The sequence below is a fragment of the Zingiber officinale genome, chromosome 3B (assembly GCF_018446385.1).
Source record: "Zingiber officinale cultivar Zhangliang chromosome 3B, Zo_v1.1, whole genome shotgun sequence".
Taxonomy (NCBI): domain Eukaryota; kingdom Viridiplantae; phylum Streptophyta; class Magnoliopsida; order Zingiberales; family Zingiberaceae; genus Zingiber; species Zingiber officinale.
This window is the reverse complement of record NC_055991.1, coordinates 4,198,057-4,211,300: the sequence shown is the minus strand read 5'-3', so window position 1 is coordinate 4,211,300 and position 13,244 is coordinate 4,198,057. Positions and strand designations below refer to the sequence as shown.

The window sequence follows — 13,244 nt, the reverse complement described above, 5'->3', positions numbered from 1 at the left end:
ATTCATGCGTTTTTTTTATTGCGTCGATTTCTATCAAATAATATTATGTTATATATATATATATATACACGTTGATGTTTACTTTGGAGAATAATTAGTGAGTTAACATCTTTCTCTTTTTCTGTTTTCCTTTTTGTTCGTGAGGCTTCCAAATAAGGTCCCAAAACCGCTTCACCGTAAATATAATTTTCGATGTTTCTATGGGCGGACAGTTGTTTTTAAATCATTACAAATGCGTTATTAAACCTTGGTTTAAAGATTTGAGATAACACAAATGCGTTATTAAACCTTAACTTAAACCTTGGTTTAAAGATTTGAGATTTGTTACATTATCTAAGTTTAATTAAATAATATTTGATTATATTTTATTCTTTATAATTTTAATTATGTGATTATCTATATATAATAACTTAATCAAAGTACTATAAAGATATGAGATTTATTTAATTAATATATTAGAGTATCCATAATCCACTCCTATTATAACATCCACCACATCATAAAAAAATATGGGGTTCACTGTCATACACTTTTTATAACAACACATCTCTTTTACCTATATTTTTTTAAACAGTAACATTCATTATTTATAAGTTGCATTATATCATATTAAATAAATATATTTTTAAATATTAAAATTATTATTATTTTTAATTTGAATTAAATAAAAAATAAATTGTAAATAAATAAAATAATATAAAATACAAGCCCAAACTGTTGAAAAAAAATAAATATAAAAATCAAATTATTAATGTTTAAAAAAATAAATAATATTATTATTAAAAATACACTCATGTTTTATTATTTATCCATTTTATTCAATTTTTAATTTTGAATTTAATAATTTTTTAAAATAATTAAAATTTTGAAAAATAATAATAATACACTCATGGGTGGGCCAACCCTAACTCACCGCATACCATCTTGAACACATTCAAGATGATATTAATACTAAAAGGCTCCGTTTGGTATGCATAATAGGATAGGATTATATTTTTAAAAAGTTTTTAATTAAGTGTTTGGTAGAGTTGATTAGAGGTAGGATTGTGGATGATTCAAAGTAGGATTCATAATACCTTGATCTCAAAAAATAATTATTTATCCTACCTTAATTATTTATCTATTCAAAATAAATAAATAAATATATATATATACATATCCTCTGAACAAAACTAATCTATGTATTATGCCTAAATGTTATAATAAAAATTTTAAAATAAAAAAATATTATTTGCAACTATAGACTCCAAATGCCAAATTTAGTTATTTAAAGACTCCTAATTAACAATAAATTCAAGCGATAGCCGAAGGACAATTTAGAAAAAAAAAATTGTTCTATGATACGGATTATATTGAGTGGAGTCAAAAAAACTGATGTAATAGTATGAGTCAAGATGATGGGACAATCAAAATTAAGGTAATATGATAATTATACTCAGAAAAGAGTAATATCCCCTCATTTAACCTGGATTAGCCGTCAAGTGTTAAGGTTCCTCAAGCTGAGCGAGTCAAGAAATTTGGTGTCTCAGGGCCAACTAGATTTTAAGGTGACCATGAGCGAGGTTGGTCGACCTTAAGGGTTGACCAAAACGATTGACTCACTACACAACAGACCAACTACTAGGGACAGTAGGTAGGTAAACTCGTCCGAGCATAAAGTCAGACAAACTTGTATGTCCCAATCGTATAAAAACTCGAGCAAGACAAATATAGCCCAGCCTGATATATTGATCAAGTCTCTCAGAATGAAGCGAGTCTTCTCTAGGTAACTTATCATACACTAGGTCAGGTAAAAGGACGACTGGACATACGATGCTTATACTTATATTATTATCGCCTGAACGGACTTCTAGCACAACATATATTATTATCAAAAGGATTTCTCGAGAGCATGATGCACTCCACCATTCTCTAGTGAGTATCTTAATGATACATAGAGCACTACAAGAAAAAAGTCTAACAACAACGGTTTTTCATCGTTGTCGTAGCCCCTTTCGGACTGTTGTTAAAGGCCATGTTGTTAAAAGGGGTGCCCAAAGACAACAGTTTTTAACCGTTGTCTTTGAAGGCAAAGACAACAGTTTTACAACGGCGAAAAACCGTTGTCTTTTCCTTCAAAGACAACAGTTTTTCACCGTTGTCTTTGAGTGTCTACCTTTAATAACAGGGTCTTCAACAACAGTTTTAAACTATCTACGACAACGGTGAAAAACCGTTGTCTTTTTTAGATAAAAAATAAAAAAAATTAATACACAATTTTCCAATATTATAAATCATTCAAAATACTAAATTTCAAAATAAAATTTAATATACAATTTTCTAACATTAAAAAAATAATATCTATAACATTTTGAAGAAATTTCATAAGCAACCAACAAAATTTCATAAGCAACTAACAAAATGATAACACTATTAAAACAAAGGTAGAACAATATAACACGAGATTTTCTAATCTGTTTTGACTGTTGAACTTTTGCTCCTAATCTGTTTCAAGGACCGCAGCGCTGCTACGATGCTCTTCATGTATAAGCTCTGCATATATTTAATCTCCTCCAACTCCGGAACCCTCCCACCTAATTGTGCCGGCTTTGGCACTCCATTTTGTCCATCGCATTCTGCTGAAATTGACAGGTTGTTGCTGGGGAAGAGGTGGTCGAGCATAGCCACACACTCCTTCACGAGTTTGTATAGGAGATCAGTTGTAAAGAATGGCTACTGCAGCACCTTTTCGATGAAGGGCTGCCTGATAAGTGCTCATGTTCTCTTGTCATACTTCTTCAGTATTTTCACTAGACCTGAATTCATCACAACAAGAATAATAAACCATCTAAATGAGTGCACAAATTAAAAAAAAAAAGAACCAGAAGAAAGGACAGAATAGTTAATCAATAAAAGGACAGAACAGTTAATCAATAACACTCAGATAATTGTAAACTATAATTAGGCTCTGATCATGACTATGCTAACATGAGTTTCCTTGTTAACAAATTGAGAAATAATGGTTTGGAGAAATTAACAAACAAGACATGTAATATCTAAAACAAATGGGAGAGTTTGATACCTAAATAAAATCAACCTTGTTCAGTCAATGTAAAATCAGTTAAACTGCATTGGTAGTAGGCAAATAACATAAAATTTTCTGTTGTGGAAGTTATAATGAGAGTGGATTGATTGTTTCACCAATGACAAGAGAAATATTACTGTGTGATTTGAAGAAGAAATCCAAACATCTATTCTGCTGAATGCTAATTTATCATAACCTAGCAAAACAAATTTACCAAGCTACTCCAACGCCCTTCTTAATCAATCTGATCAATTAGTAAACATGATTGTAGAATAAAACCCATAAATTGCCTCTGAAGCGAAAGTGCTAAGTTTATACTGGACTGAATGTAATTCATACACCATATGGATTGTTTGCAATGAAAATTACAAGCTCAAAAAAAAAAAAAACAAAGGTTTGGAACATAAAGGGATATCAATCCATCACAACTTAGATTGTTTGGAGGATCCATAGAAGTGTATTAATTTACATGTTAGAATACTTAAAATAAGCTACAGTGAAATCTTTAATGTGTACCATGGACTACATAAGAATAGATCAAGAAAAAGTTGAATTCTTACGGAAACCTACCCGTGTAGTTAATTATGTGATCTTCTCCCTAGCCTTTACTTTCCTTTGAACATTCTTCCTTGATAGTGATCTTCGAAATTATATTAATTGTCAAGATGCATGCTATAAAACTGTTCAAACAATCACTTAGATAAAGCACAAACAATCACTTAGTTTAATTTTCATTGACAGATAACATGTTGCATAAATACTTGACTAGCTGTAATATGAGTATGAAGTACTCGGGGATTAACTGTTGGAGTTATCTTTCAAATGTCGAATTAATGGAGAAGGACCTAACCTATCATAGTTTTCAAATAAAACATCTCAATAACATGGGAAATGATGGGATAAAATGATTATCACGACAATTTATATTAAACAAAAAGAGATTCCTACTTACATTGCAGGATAAGCCTATGAGTTTTTTGAATTAGATGATGATGCAGATTGACTGCCTTTTGTTTCCTTGACATTCTCTTTCATATCAGGACAATCTTCATTTTTTGGGTTCAAGGTACTTGAATCCATCTTCTGGACCTCCTCTTTTGTGTATATAAAAATCTGACGGACCATAGCACAAAATTCCCTGCAGAAAATTATACAACACCAGTTGTCAACATATCCACTTTATACATAGAAAATGGAAGATATATATACATAAGAGAAGAACATTAGGAATGTTGAAGCATGCTTACTGCCAAGGGTCATCTCCAATAAGCACTCATTATCAGTAAATACAATCATCCAATTTTTATTTGGAGACATCAATTCTCCTTTGAATTCAAATAGCTGATCTAACTCCTCGATCAATTGGTCATAACCATCAAACTTTGTCAAGTCAACAGATCTTCCAAGTGCAACACCCTGCTTATGAACCTGATATCAAAATGGAAACAGAATCATCTTCTCCAATAAAAAAGAGGTACATTCTATAGCATGACATTCTTGATCTACTAAGGAACTGAATGGAGATGGACACTACACATTAAGTCAAATCTGAAAATGTGATTTAAAATCATTGGATCTTGCATATACACCAAAATTCAAAAAGCAAAGGAACTAGAAAGATATTAATCAGTCAGAAGCGAAGAACTAAATGGATGTTACTACAAAAGGGAGAAATCATTTGATTTTAATGGAAGTTATCAGTTCTAGCATAGGCAGCATAAAGACTGTTGAGGAGTCACAGAGAAGTAGAAGTTATCCTAATTGCATTCAATCAAAACTAGAACCTAACGAAATTTTAAGAACAAGAAAAAACAAGAATTAAACAAACTAAAATGCATCAAATTAAACCTAACTCTTGGTTGAAGCAATTCATCGAACACGTTGTAGGCGTGAAACTAATTAAAAGTAATTAATGCAATTTAAACATGAAAGATCAAATTAGCTACAAGCATTAACAATAAGCATCAACACAAGTAAATTGACAATAAACATAAGAGAAACTAAGCTAATCCAACCACAATCAACACTTCAATTCTTGAATACCAACGACTACCCTTCGCCGTCACACGAAAGGCCCGGCTCGGAACCCCCAAAACCGGTGGACAGTAGCTCACTCTGCTGGTCGCTGCACTCTTCGACACAAATGGGGACGATGAACGAATCCTCCAGCGAGAACCCCTCTGCTGGAACCTGATTGGAAATGGAGATGAATCCGTTTGCTGCCTTCTTCTTGCTGCCGCCTGAACCCCAGAAGGCAGGAGTGAAGGAAGAACGTCCGGAGGTGAAGGTTCTTGCTGGAGAACCCTGTTAGGATCGGTTGAGCTAGAGGGGGTGAATGGCTCACTTCTTTTGCTGACCAACTTTGTTTTGCACAGCGGAAATCTGAAGGCAATGCTAACACCGGTATTTACTTGGTATCCACCTCCTCAAGGATCCACACCACTCACACTCTTTCACTATCAAAAACCCTCCTTCTCGGAATCACACCGAAGGTGGAGAAACCTTAACAGAAATACACCTCTCCCTTTTCTTCAAAATAAATATCACAAACGCTACAAAGAAGAAGTAGAGAAGGATTACAAGCTTTAATCAGCTTCTTCTTTGCAGGTGAGATTTCAGTACGTAGTGGAGAGGAGCTTGAACCCTTTGCTTTGAATCTTGATCACTTGAGAGCTTTCAAAAGGCTTGGAGAGCAATGGAACAGTATGTTTTTCGTTGTTGTGTTGTTTCCCAGTTTCTTCCCGTATTTTAAACGTTGAGAAAACTAGCCGTTTCTCACGCCGCCGTCACCGTGGATCGATTGAGGTTATATCCCAATCGATTCACAAGTATCCGTTGGAAGCCATCGCGTCAAGATCAACGGTGCATATTGTTTTATTTGACTCGGATCGATTGGGGCAGCGTTTGAATCGATTCAGCCATTTGCTCATGAAATCGCAGCTTAGTGAATCGATCGGCCGATCGATTCAATACCTTGAATCGATCGGTTGATCGATTCAGAATGATTCTGTGCTTCGCACAGAATGTTCATGGATCGATCGGCTGATCGATTCAGAATGATTTTGTGCTTCGCACAGAATGTTCTCGGATCGATCGGCTGATCGATTCAGTACCTTGAATCGATCGGCTGATCGATCCAGACGCATTCTGTGCTGCGCATAACTTATCAATCGATCAGCCAATCGATTGCCTTACCTTCAATCGATCGGCTGATCGATTCAGAGGCAATCTGCCGCACAGCTATGTCTGAATCGATTTACCAGTCGATCTCTCACAGTGAGGCTATCACACACATAATCTTGTGACTTGCAGGAGCTTCTCTTGCCAAGAATCCGGTCCCCGACCTTCTTGGACTTCTCTTGCCTTGCATCTGGTCTTCTGACCCGCAAGAACTCTTTTTGCCAAGAATTTAGTCCTCGACCTTCTTGGACTTCCCTTGCATCTGGTCTTCTGACCTGCAAGAAACTCCTCCTGCAAACTCACAATGCATGTTAGTTCCACCGTATTAACCTAAACTTAAATAATTGTCAACACATTGAAACTTCCAGGGCTTGATTGCACCAACAATCTCCCCCTTTTTGATGTTTGACAATCTATTTAAGTTTAGGCTATTTTCCAATACAATGATAAATAATGATTGTAGCTTGCTGAAATAATAATTGCATAATTGCAGTAAGCTTGATTTTAATTTACTGAGATAAGCATAAGCAATAAGCATGAACTTCAACATAGATCTCCCCCTTTGGCAAAAATCAAAAGCAAATAACTCCCCCTCAATAAGTGCACAAAGTAAATACGATAAATCCGAGGAATGCTCCCCCTAAAACACACATATATCAACAGACCATAACAACACTGAAATGTAGAATCAAAAGGAGATCTTAGCATGAAAGTATATCATACATTCAAAATGAAGGAGAGTTCACAGAAAGGACTCCAGAATAACCATCCATACAACAAATAAAAACATATCACATAGGAACATAAAACTCGATAAGCTCGTCGCCAGGAGGAGGGGGATCAGGATCAGCAGCTGAAGCGGACGTAGTAGCCGGAGCAGGAACCGCCGCAGAGTCAGGATCAGGGGCATCCTCAACAGGGGGAACAGGGGCGGGGGATGGACCAGACTGAGACGGGTGAACCGTCACCCACGAGCCCACTAAGTCCACTAGTGTATCCAGAGTCCGCTGCATCGAAGTCATAGTCGCCTGCATCGAAGTCTGCTGCTGGACCACGGTATCCAACGTAGTACGCAGGCTGGCTACCTCCAGGGTCAGCTCCTCAAGGCGAGTGGAAACCGTCTCCTCCAAAGTCGGAGAAGCTGGCCCTTGGAACTCCTCCTCAGCCTCATCCTCCGCAGGAGCCAAGGCCTGTGCATCCCCCCTGTGGCGAGCCCGGGGTCCCTCCCCAAAAGCACGGCCATCGATCCATCGAACTCCAGCTGGACGACCAATCAGACCCGACTTCTTGAAAGAGCGGGAAGAAATCCGAGAATAAGCCACTGTCATATGCTCCAGTCGTCCCCGGGAGACATCTACCTTCTGGGACGCCAGCCAATCTGTGATAAGATGCCCGAAAGGCATATGTATCGTCTGCTGCATGGGCTGGGTAAAATGAATGATGCAATGAAAGATGTTCAGAGCGATGTTGATGTCAAGGGAATGACGAATGGCATAGAGAGCAAACATATGAGGCGGTCGTAGAGTGGCTAGGGCACGAGAGGCAATGGGGAAAAGACAGTTGATGATCACTTTAAACAAAGCGGCATTTTTAGCCGATAACTCAAGAGAAGAAAACTTAGTGATATGAGCATCTGGCCCATCCGGACGAGGACGACCAAAGAAGAACTGATGCATGGATGCAATGCTAATATGCTCAAAAGGTGGAGGCAGCTCATCGGGAAGATTTGGATAAAAGACAAAATCATTGTTTGAAGGTAGACATTCGAGATAAGATTGAAGAATCTCATAAGAGAAATCCAGGCTCCGTTTTGCAACATGAGTTCGATAATTTACACCATCTGAAGTGTGTAAATTATTATAGAATTCGGAGACAAGACCTATATTGATGTCCCTCTCACAAGTCAACAAAGAGTCAAGTTTATAATGCTTGAACCTATTATAGGTATCAAAACAAGAAGATCTATAATATTGCAAATTCACTGATCTAGGGGGTATAAGTTTGAAAGCATTTTTGGTGAAAGCTTGTTGCATTGCAGCATTTGGAAACCTTGGGTCAGTGGGAGGTTGAGGACGTGAGGAAGGGACAGACGACCCTTCGCCCGATTCACGGACCTTTTGTTTCTTTCTGTGGGATAGAAAACAAATGCACGAGATGCCCAGGGTTGACAGTGAACGGGAAGGAATGCAAGTAATGCAAAGATTCAAGGGTAATGCAAGTAATGCAATGCATGAGGGATAATGCAATGCATAAAGAGACAAAAAAAATACAGATTAGGTAAAAAATAGGAGCAAAAAGAGCAACAAGGAGTAGAGCAAGGAATGTTACCTAGGGTTAGGGTTTGGAGTCCGCATCTTGTGTGAGGACGCGGAGACGAGGAAGGGAGCTGCCCAGTGCGTCGAGAGAGAGCTGGAAGAGAAGTGGAATAACTCCTCTTCGCCGGAGAAGCACGCCGGAGTGACGAACGAGACAGAGGAAAACGTCGCCTGGGAAGTCGCCTAGGGCAAGATCGCGTCAAGAGAGAGAAAAGAGGAAAAAGAGTGAGGGGATCGATTCGGATCTAAGGGTTTAAGGCGGGTTTTAGGGTCTCGATCGATCGACCGATCGATTGAGAGTAAGTGAATCGATCGGTCGATCGATTCACAATGCTTCTGTGAAAATCGAACAGACGGCCGAATCGATCCATAGATCGATTCAGACGCCTTCTGTGGAAAACCGATAGGGCGTCTCAATCGATCCATTGATCGATCGAGGTTCTCTGAATCGATCCATGGATCGATTCAGATGCCTTCTGTGACCGAGTGCGAGCCTCCCAATCGATTGACCAATCGATTGAGAAGCCTGATATTTCTGCACTTCTGAAGAACTTTCAGAACCCAGATTCGAACAAAAACAGAAAATTGTACATTACTCCAAAAATCACGAAATTTTGCATAGACACTATATATGTCCCATATTATCAAGGAAAAATAAAGTTTAATAAAAATAAACTCATCTTAGTGAAAACTTACACAAAACCACAAATTATTGAAAACTTCAAAGATATGAGGAAGTTTGTATCTATCTTTTTCATAATAATCCCCATCCAATAACACACTTCAACCAATGTTTCAGAAGTGAGTTGTTATATGGTCAATTGGAAATTTCCAATCATAATCGTAGGGCAACTGGCACATGAGTTGTACACTTGCTTTCCCTATGATTGGACAAATGAATGTTTCATGTGAAAATCATTTTTCTTGGCCAACTTAATGCATCATAACAAGCATTATGATCAAGATAAATGTTCCTAACCTCTCACCCCCATCTAAATCACACAAAGAAGATAACCCTATGTGTTTGTGAGAGACAAAAATTAAGGTGAAGAACCCAAAGGCTCTACCTATAAAGTGACCATGGAGGATTTGATTTAATCAATACAACACATTCCCAATTCTCTTCTAAGAAAGCTAAATTCAACTTCGGGAAGAGGTTTAGTGAAGATATCGGCTAAGTTAGATTTTGATCCAACATAATTTAAAATGATATCACCTCGAGTTACATGATCACGGATAAAATGATGTTTAACCTCTATGTGTTTCGTTCTTGAATGATGAACGGGACTTTTTGTTAAATTGATTGTACTCACATTATCACAAAGTACTTGAACATTGTTATAGGTAAGTTTATAGTCTTCTAGAGTATGAGTCATCCACAATAATTGCGATACACACACTCCCATGGCAATATATTCCGCTTCGGTTGTGGAGAGAGCTACACAATATTGTTTTCTACTTGACCAGCTTACTAAAGAGGACCCTAGAAATTGACAGCTACCACTAGTGCTTTTGCGATCCAACTTACATCCGGCATAATCGGAATCGGTATAGCCCACTAGGTCAAAAGTTTCGGTTCTAGGATACCAAAGACCAACATTTTGAGTCCCCTTGAGATAACGAAGAATTCGCTTAACGGCACTCAAATGTGACTCCTTGGCACAAGATTGATACCTAGCACATATACCTACGGCGAAAAGTATATCCGGTCTACTAGCCGTGAGATAGAGAAGACTTCCTATAGCACTACGATACACTTTGGAGTCAACTTCTTTCCCCTCAATGTCTTTATCCAACTTAGTATTTGTGGCCATGGGGGTAAATATTTCCTTTGCATTTTCCATTCCAAATTTCTTAAATAGCTCTTTGACATATTTGGATTGATGAATGTAAATGCCCTCTTTTGTTTGCTAATTTGTAATCCTAGGAAAAATGTCAACTCACCAACCAAACTCATTTCGAATTCACTCTCCATGTGATTAATGAATTCATTTAAAAAATCTTTATTTGTGGAACCACAAATAATGTCATCTACATATACTTGGGCCACAAACAAATCATTACCATTATTTTTCAAGAATAGAGTAGGATCAATTTTTCCTCTATAAAACCCTTTTGATACTAGAAATGTTGACAATCGTTCATACCAAGCCCGAGGAGCTTGTTTTAGTCCATACAAGGCCTTTTTAAGTTTATATACATGGGTTGGACACTCCAAATTTTCAAATCCTGGTGGTTGCTCAACATATACTTCTTCTTTTATTACACCATTTAAAAATGCTGATTTTACATCCATTTGGTACAATTTGAAGCCCTTGTGGGCGGCAAAAGTCAACATCATTCTAATTGACTCCAATCTTGCTACGGGTGCATAAGTTTCATCATAGTCCAACCCTTCTACTTGATTGAAACCCCTAGCGACCAATCTAGCTTTGTTTCTCACCACTATCCCTTTATCATCAAGTTTGTTCCTAAAAACCCATTTTGTATCAATAATTGATTTGTTGTTAGGCCTAAGAACTAAATCCCAAACTTGACTTCTCTCAAATTGAGATAATTCATCTTGCATTGCTAAAATCCAATCCGGATCAAACAAGGCATCATCAATGGTTTTTTGTTCTATTTGAGATATTAAGGCAACTTGACTTCCTTCATTTCTAAAGTAAGATCGAGTTCTCACTCCTTGAGTAATGTCTCCTACTACTTGATCTAAGGGATGATTTACATGAGTCCTAGTAGGTCTTGAGTCTTGATTTGTTATAATTTCGGGTTCAAGTGGCAAAGGTTCATTTTTCTCACTATCACTTTCTTGATATTCTTCTCCTTGATGATTTACCTCATTTAGTGTTAGTTTTTCTAACTCAAATTGTAATTCTTCATCGTTTGTTCTTATAGAGTTTAAAGAGGGATTTTCTTCAAATACAACATTTAGTGATTCTTCAACTAGTTTTGATCTTTTGTTGTAAATTCGGTATGCCTTGCTATGACTTGAGTAACCTACAAGAATCCCCTCATCCGCCTTAGCGGAAAACTTTCCCAAGTGATCCTTGGTGTTTAGAATATAGACCTTACACCCAAATACTCTAAGATGCTTAATTGTAGGTTGTTTACCAAACCACAATTCATGAGGTGTTTTTCCTAGAAACCTATGTATTAAAGTTCGATTTTGGACATAACAAGCCGTATTGATTGCTTCGGCCCATAGGAAACTATGTAGTGAATATTCATTTAACATGCTCCTAACGACCTCTTGTAACACCCTATTTTTCCTCTCAACAACTCCATTTTGTTGAGGTGTTCTAGGGGTTGAAAACTCATGTTTCTAGCCTTTTTCCATACAAAAACTTGTGAATCTATCATTTTCAAACTCACCTCCATGATCACTTCTTATTTTGTTTATCTTATGAGCCTTTTCATTTTCTACTCTATTACAAAAAGCAATCAAGGTATCTAGAGTTTGATCCTTATGTTTCAAGAAAAACACCCATGTATATCTAGTGTAATCATCCACAATTATCACAAAGCAATATCTACTACCATTTAAAGAAATATATTTGCTACTATCAAATAAATCCATGTGAATGAGCTCTAAAGCATTTGAAGTACTTACAACATTTTTACCTTTATGATTGCACCAACAAACCCCTCCGGCAAGGTGGAGTTGGTCGGATCTGTCGCCGAAGGTTGCTGCCCCTGCCGAGTTGTTGCTGCCGCTCGCCGCTGGAATCTGAGAAGAAGAAAAGAGTGGACTGTATTGGCTGGCTGGCCGGCCGGCGGCAGTGAAAGCAAAGGAGAAGCCGCCGACCGGAGAGAAGAAAGAAGAAGGAGGCGCGGTGTGGGGAGTTGTCGCCACTGCCCTAGCTTGGCGCGAGGAAGAGAATCGCGCAAGAAGAGGGATTCCAGGGTTCTGTTCCGTGCGTGAGGAAGAAAAGGGGAGGTGGGTTTTCTTAATGGGTTCGGGTTTTGGGTTAAGGGGAGGAATCTGAATCCAATAACCAATAGGATTAAAAGTAGACTTTTGGATTTTGGATATTGGGTTGAGAAGTTGAGATTTCGGGTTAATGGGATCCGGATCCATTAAGAGGATGAAATTGGACTTTTGAAATTGGGTTTGAAGAGTGGACTTTTGGATTGGATTTGAATTGGAGCTCCACTTCTTTAATGAACCCTTGAATGCCTTAAGCTCTAGATCAACAGTCCAGATCGCTTTAAATCATGATGAAAGGCTGGATCACTTAGATCTGAATGAAGGGGCAGGATTTCACTGGATCTTGATCAACGGTCCACATTAATTTAGCTTGATCTTCCTCATTTGACCTCCAAATCAAGCCAAATTTGATCCGGTTCAACTCTAATCCATGGCTCTTTGAATTTCCTACAAAACCACATCAAAATATGCAATTAAATTCCATAATTTATAGAAAATTTATAATTAAGTCCAAAATGAATTCCTACTCACAAAATATAATATAAACACCAAATTAAGCTTGTGAGAAGGTAAAAGTACTAAGTCTAAAAGCCAAAATAACCAATAAAAATGCTCATTATCAGTGACCTAGCCTCACGCGAACAAAAAAATTCTTTGTTCGTGAGTTTTTTTTCGTGAAGTTAAAAAAACTATTATTTTTTTGGGATTCAACAATATTCAATAGACAACAGTTTAATAAAAATGTTGCATATTATTA

The 13,244-nt window shown here is 37.3% G+C and overlaps 1 long non-coding RNA gene across 2 annotated transcripts; it reads right to left on the bottom strand.

The window, feature by feature from the left end:
• Nucleotides 1-2,402: 2,402 nt before the first annotated feature.
• On the bottom strand, nt 2,403-4,334 carry LOC121968026. Of its 2 annotated transcripts, none has more exons than XR_006107900.1 (4): nt 4,312-4,334; nt 4,017-4,202; nt 3,635-3,704; nt 2,403-2,795 (listed from the first exon to the last, which is right to left on the bottom strand). It is a non-coding gene; the product is annotated as an uncharacterized LOC121968026 (long non-coding RNA). The 2 variants fall into 2 exon arrangements; XR_006107901.1 differs by having other exon boundaries at nt 2,781-2,795; nt 3,625-3,704.
• Nucleotides 4,335-13,244: the final 8,910 nt, after the last annotated feature.